Source organism: Triticum aestivum, chromosome 4A, assembly GCF_018294505.1.
Source record: "Triticum aestivum cultivar Chinese Spring chromosome 4A, IWGSC CS RefSeq v2.1, whole genome shotgun sequence".
NCBI classification, from domain to species: Eukaryota; Viridiplantae; Streptophyta; class Magnoliopsida; order Poales; family Poaceae; genus Triticum; species Triticum aestivum.
This window is the reverse complement of record NC_057803.1, coordinates 730,048,277-730,055,525: the sequence shown is the minus strand read 5'-3', so window position 1 is coordinate 730,055,525 and position 7,249 is coordinate 730,048,277. Positions and strand designations below refer to the sequence as shown.

At 40.7% G+C, this 7,249-nt stretch overlaps 1 pseudogene; it reads left to right on the top strand.

Annotated features, from left to right (window-relative positions):
• Window positions 1–664: 664 nt before the first annotated feature.
• Window positions 665–6,116, top strand: LOC123084435 (cysteine-rich receptor-like protein kinase 10; annotated as a pseudogene).
• The last annotated feature ends 1,133 nt before the right edge of the window (window positions 6,117–7,249 follow it).

The window sequence follows — 7,249 nt, the reverse complement described above, 5'->3', positions numbered from 1 at the left end:
CCTGGACTTAATTGGGCCGATTAAAGGTACAAAAAATTTTAGGTCAATAATACTCTTGGGCTAAAAAAGGCCCATTTATTCTCATCCGTTAGATCGCCCATATAATACACGTGATCTGGTCTATTAAAATGCACCGTAAAATTTCCCTATCTAGGAGGAAACTTTTAGCAGAAAGGACACGGATAGACCCATTTGAATTCTTGTTCCGGCGGCCAATAGTTCCAAACGCACCATTTTAGTGTACTTTAACGACTAAGTCAGTCGTGGTTTGATGGTAGCTAAATTCTAATGGTGACACAATAATTTCTTGACCTGGCCGGCACATAATTGTGCTAGAAACAGGCACACAATTAGTTATTTTGGTTGCTGGATAGTGAAGTGCCCGAGTCAAGACGCTATGTGGAAGTACTTGTCTCTATACGGAATAAGGAGAGAAATTTACGTATAACCAGGTAGCAACAAGTTCAACTTAAATTTTTAACTAAGTTCCATGTAATATGTTGATTAGACAGTACTACTGAACGGAAAGCAACAGACCAACAAGAAGCAGAAATTAACTAAAAAAAATGCTCTAGTAGTCTCTTCTCCTGGCGAGCGATGGTGACTTGCTGTTAAATAAGTGCAGGGACTGAATTGTTCATCTGGATTGAGAGAAGAGCAACAACATGCAGTTCGAGCAAGGCATGGCGACAATCCTGCTGCTCCTACTCAGCAGCCTCACACCATTCCTGGCGGCAGCTGATGTATTCTGCGACAACGTTAAGGTCCTAGCTGCCACCCTCCCTAACAAAAGATGCTCTTCCCCAGTACACTTTGCCACCGCCACAATCGGCCAAGCCCCCGACACCGTATACGCGCTTGCGCTCTGCCGTGGCGATGTCCTCAATGACACAGCCTGCGCCGAGTGCATCACAAACATATTCGGCATAGTGCAGAATGCTACGCCGCCAGAGGTAGAGTGCTTCAGGGCTGCCTCCTACTTTGCTGATTGTATCCTCATCTACAACTCCAAAGACATCCTCGCCCCGTCATTCACCAATAGCACAGAAGGAGAAAATGGTGGCGACCCTCCTTTTGAGAGGTGGAATGTCAGAAATGTCACCGGCAACGTGCCTCTCATCACCGGTCTCATCCACGAGCTGCTGGTGGAGACTGTGGAGAAGGCAGCTAGCGCGTCGCCGAGGCGGTTCGCCACCGGTGTCGTGGACAGTGGCACAAACATCCCGAAGGTGTACTCCTTGGCGCAGTGCACGCCGGACATGTCTTCGGGGACTGTCTAGAGTGCTTGCAACATCTCCTTGGCATGATCAACTCCACCATGTCCCTCCGCATGGGAGGACAGATGGGTGTGATACGGTGTTATTTCAGGTATGATGCGTCTCAGTTCTATCAAGGCCAACCAATGATAAGTCTGGGGCCGCTAGCTCCAACTCCGACCCAACACAAGAGTAAGTCCAGCCCCAGGGTTCCTATATGTAATTTTGTGACATGGAGGTAAAATTCTCTATTATGTACACACCTGATTGGTTGTTATCGTATATGTTCATATCAGGGCGTATGAACAAGCTGTGGGTAATTCCCATAGTTTTAATACCTCTAGCTGCAGCAACATTTCTCTTCTTCATCTTGTACTATCGTCGGATCACAAAACAAAGAAAAGGTATTCCACTAATAATTAGTTAGTTTCTGAATGGGCCGTTCTATTGTTTCAATTAGTTACTCCTTAATCATAGTCTTAATAAGACACTATTAAACATATATCAATAAAGAGGGATTGTGCCGATTCTCAATCATGTAGGTGAAGTGATGAGGTTACAAGGATCAAGACGTTCTCGGTATTTGGCAGGAGAGGAATGACTAGTTTGGCAAGGCAAAAATTCAGAGTTCATGGTGTTTGACTTCCAACAGCTACTACAGGCCACAAATAATTTTTCGGAAGAAAACAAACTTGGACAGGGTGGATTTGGTGTTGTATACAAGGTAAATTACTATGTGTTTTTTTATATGTTTATTTCGAACTTCTTTAGCTTCCTAACATGATAGCTAACAAAGAAGCCCACATTTATAACAATAGTTAAGAGGTTTATAGTGCAAAGTGAAAGTGCCTAACTTTAGAATATATATATATTTTACCAGGGCAAGCTTGCTGATGGATTGGAGATAGCAGTTAAAAGACTTTCTTCACATTCAGGACAAGGCTTCATAGAATTTAAAAATGAAGTCCAGCTCATAGCCAAACTACAACACAGTAATTTGGTTAGGCTCTTTGGATGTTGCTCCCAATAAGAGGAGAAAATATTAGTGTATGAATACTTGCCCAACAAAAGCTTGGATTTCTTTATCTTTGGTATGTCTATATGCATTTCTTATTTGAGTTTACAAAATATTTATCAATGCATCAGAGTAACTCAAATTGACTCCACATTTTATTTTTCTGTTAACCCCATGAGTCTAATTTCATTACATAGGTAACCAAGTAGCACAAATTTTGATCAGTTAACATGGCGTATTTCTCATGTTATACCAATGTTTGTCTGATGTGTAGATGAAAAAAAGAAGAGCTTTACTTGATTGGTCCAAACTTGTAGCAATAGTGGAAGGCATAGCACATGGACTTCTTTACCTACATAAGCACTCCCGGTTACGTATCATACATCGAGATCTTAAACCAAGTAACATTCTCTTGGATAGCGAAATGAATCCAAAGATTTCAGATTTTGGTCTAGCAAAAATTTCCATCTCAGATAGCAGTGAAGGAAACACTACTAGAAGAGTGGTTGGTACATAGTAAGTTTCAGAAACACAATCCACTGTTGAGTACTTATATTACACCACAATCATATGCAATAATTTTGACATGTATATCATATACCATTTCAGTGGCTACATGTCCCCTGAGTATGCTTCGGAGGGTGTCTTCTCTATTAAATCGGACGTCTTCAGTTTTGGTGTTATTATTTTTGAGATACTTAGCGGAAAGCAGAATTCTGGTAGCCAGCAATATGGTGATTTCATCAATCTTCTTGGATATGTAAGATTATACAAATAAACTTACGCAAGTAAAAATTTTCTATATTTTCTGTGTAGTCTACATTTCTTTTAGTTATTTGAAGACATAACATAACCTAAAAACTGCAAACAGGCATGGCAATTATGGGAAGAGGGAAGGGGAATTGACCTTCTTGATACATCATTGGTTCCCAAAGATCAATCGCCGAAGATTATGAGATACATTAATATAGCATTATTATGTGTACAAGAGAACGCAGCCGATCGACCAACCATGGCAGATGTTATAGCAATGCTATACACCGACGATATGAACATCAACGAACCTAAGCAGCCGGCATATTTCAACATAAGGGTCGGAAATGAAGAGGAGTCTACTGCTACAGAGTCATGTACTATTAACGACATGACCACATCTGTCGCAATTCCTAGATAGTTTTTCTTTTCTTGTTTACTATGCTTGTGATGTCCCAACGTGTATTGATGATATCGTAACTATTGTATCAAAGTATAAGTTTAAGTGGTCCATTCTAGTTTTCACAGACTATGTTGTTGCTACCTTGACTTAAGTTGTTTCTATTTTATTTTATCTTGCATATTTTTAATGAGGTTTGTTTGTTTATCTATAGCATTTTATTACATTTTCTATCTAAATATTAAATTGGAACACACATCACATTGTTTTGGAAGAAAATATAATAAGAATTGTCGATGGTGTGCCCTAAGTGGTTTTGTTTATCATAAGCTGACTCGAGTTTTAGACACATGATGATTTAATTCGTGAGGATGTACATGACAATTATTTTTAAGAACGAAGGTGCAAGATGCGTCCGACTTTAAATTATTAAATCCCAGCCAGATAGAGACGCGGCCGATGATACAGCGAGGCGGTACTCCACAACGGTCATGGACGCCGTGCCGACGCTCTACTCCCTGGCACAATGCACGCCGGACCTGTCCGCCGGAGACTGCCTGGCATGCCTCCAGTGGCTCATCGGCATGGGAGATACCACCACATCCGTGCACCAGGGAGGACGGATCTTCGTACTGCGATGCAACATCAGGTTCGAAAATTTTATGTTCTTCGACCAACCCATGCGGCGGATCGGTCTACCGTCCATTGCACTCGCGCCTCCCATGGGTAAGAGTAATTAATATGTTTCTGTCTACGTCCATACATCCCCAAATAGTCTGTGGGTGGACTCTTGATTAGTTGGCATATTTTTAGCTAACAACTCATGATAATCCGTGGATGTTTAATTTAGAAGGACGTGGAATGCATCCTTGGGTAATTGCTATGTCTGTAGCTGGTCCGGTAGCTCTAGTTACTTTCTGCTTCATCGTTTACTGTTGCCGCCTGAAAGGAAGGATCAGAAAAGGTAGGTAAATTAGTTCCTTCAATGCTATTATGTACCGCACTAAAAACACAGAGTTCTAATTAAGGAGATTGATCTGTTGCGCTAATTCTCATCAAATTTTCAGGTACAACAATATTACGAGAACAGCATACTTACAAGTTGCAAGGTGGTGTTCAAGAACTAGTCTGGGATATGGAGGCAGGATTATCCGTGTTTTCAGTTTTCGACTTTCATCAGATAGTGGAAGCTACAAATAACTTCTCTGAAGAAAATAAACTTGGAGAAGGTGGATTTGGACCTGTATATAAGGTACATATATATACCATACTCTTGTAAACTCCTCATTTTGCTAATTTTTAAAACAAATATAACAATAGTTAACCAAACATAGCCTCATCATACATAATCATAAGGAGGAAAGTATTGATTGAAAGAGATTTTTCTTGTGCTAATTACTTGGTAGTGGTGAATTGCATTGTGGATCATAAAGCAACTGGATTATGGCTTTTTTTTCTAGGGCCAGTTTCTTAATGGAACGGAGATAGCAGTTAAGCGACTTGCATCACATTCAGGTCAAGGTGTCATGCAGTTCAAAAATGAAGTAGAACTCATAGCCAAACTTCAACACAGGAATCTGGTTAGACTCTTGGGATGTTGCTCACAAGGAGAGGAAAAAATATTGGCGTATGAATACTTGCCAAACAAAAGCTTGGACTTCTTCATATTTGGTACACATCACCAGCTCAACATTCATATATTTAATTATTTCGTTTTCAAAAATCCTATGTGCATAATTGCACTAAGGTAATAATTGAAGTGTCCAACTCTTATTATTTAGATGTTTATTTTTTCTTCTATAATAAAATTAGTTCATGGCAGATGAACACAGAAAATCTCTAATGGACTGGAACAAATGCCTTATAATAATAGAAGGAACAACACACGGACTTCTTTATCTTCATAAACATTCTCGTTTGCGTGTCATACATCGAGATCTAAAACCAAGCAACATTCTCTTGGACAATGAGATGAACCCCAAAATTTCAGATTTTGGACTGGCAAAAATATTTTGCTCAAATAATACAGACGGCGACACTACAAGGAGAGTGGTTGGTACATAGTAAGTTCCATGTAAATTATATACGACATATGAACATTTATTCCTTACAAGTCATCAATATATTGATTGGACATATATTATACATCTTTTTAGTGGTTACATGGCTCCAGAGTATGCTTCTGAGGGTATATTCTCAATCAAATCTGATGTATTCAGCTTTGGTGTTTTAATTCTTGAGATCCTTAGCGGGAAAAGGAATTATGGTACCCGTCATTGTGGAGCGTTCATCAATCTCCTCGGATATGTGAGTTAATACACATTCGACATGAAAATAAATTATCTATAACTTATTGTCGTACCTAAGCATGTGATGAAACTGCAAATAGGCTTGGCAATTATGGCAAGATGGGAGATGGGCAAATATTGTTGATGCGTCATTGCTTCCCATGTGTGAACCAACAGAATTGATGAGATCCATTAATATCGCACTACTATGCGTACAAGAGAATGCTGTGGATCGACCGAACATGTTGGATGTTACTGCAATGCTAAGCAGCAAGACTATGATCCTGCATGTGCCTAAACACCCAGCGTATTTTAATCTAATGGTAGGCAATGAAGAGGATTCATCCACTACTAAGTCTTGTAGTATTAATGGTGTGACCATATCTGTCGCGACTGCCAGATAGGTTTTCATGTCATGTATGTTCTACTGAGATAATATAAAACTTATGATATCGTACATGTTATGCAACCCATATTTTGAGTGTTATGAATAATGCAGAAATGTTTCTCTGAATCACGCCGAATAGGAATGTATTTTACAGTGTAGACCTTTCCAGTCAATACCATGGTGGTGTTTAGAAATACCTTCTTACCTGATTAGTGCTAGTACGCAATAAGCTGTTTGTCAAAACATCTTTGTAAAGTAAGCAAATTTCTCGTCGCGCATAGCCGAATCTGAGTTTCTTTGATCCTTAGAAATTCATTAAATGCATGACAATAACCAATGCGCTCCCCGACCTCAACCATCTAGCAACGTTATCCCATCCACAAGTTTGGATTAATAGGTATATATGAGCTTGTAGTTGATGTGGTTGCTGCAGAGCTATGCCCGTTGTGGCTGCAAAGCATGGCATAGGGGGATGAAGCACATCAAGCAAAGCTGAACCGTTTGGCATGTATTTCAATGTTTATTCAGCGTGTATTTCGAGTACCTCTGCAGTGTCGTCCGTGCAAAGCTAGCTAATGGCTGGGGCGCCAAAAAAAATATTCGGCTGACTCGAAAAATCACCGGATTCTTGCTATGTACACTGCCTTCTAATTGGTGCATGATCCGGGTACGACCTGTGCAAATGAGCACATGATGTATGTCTGTCAGACCTTTTTTAATGCTCCGTGCTCGGATGCTCCGGGCCACAGCCATGACTCGTGTGGGTGGGGGTGGGGGTGACTCGAATGCTAGAAGTCGGATGCTCTAGTGGAGAAGTCAAAGAGACCCCCCCCCCCCCCCCCCGTTAAAGACAATGCAGTCCACCCGGATGTTGTATGCCACCGGGGCTAGCTAGTTGATGGAGCCTCGCTGTGTGTTGCATTGTTAGATGGATGCATGCCTATGTGTTCCGTGACCAGTTCTGATGGTTGAGGTCGTCTGCTGTGGTTGTGTGGCCGTGCTTTTTATCAACCCGACTATTGGATTTCCATGGCAGACCTCTTTGCGACTGTCATTTTTGTTCGACGGTGCCTTACTGAGCGATATGCTCACCAACCACCGACAATACACCCGAAATAATAGCGATACCATTTTTGCGTCAAGAGTGTA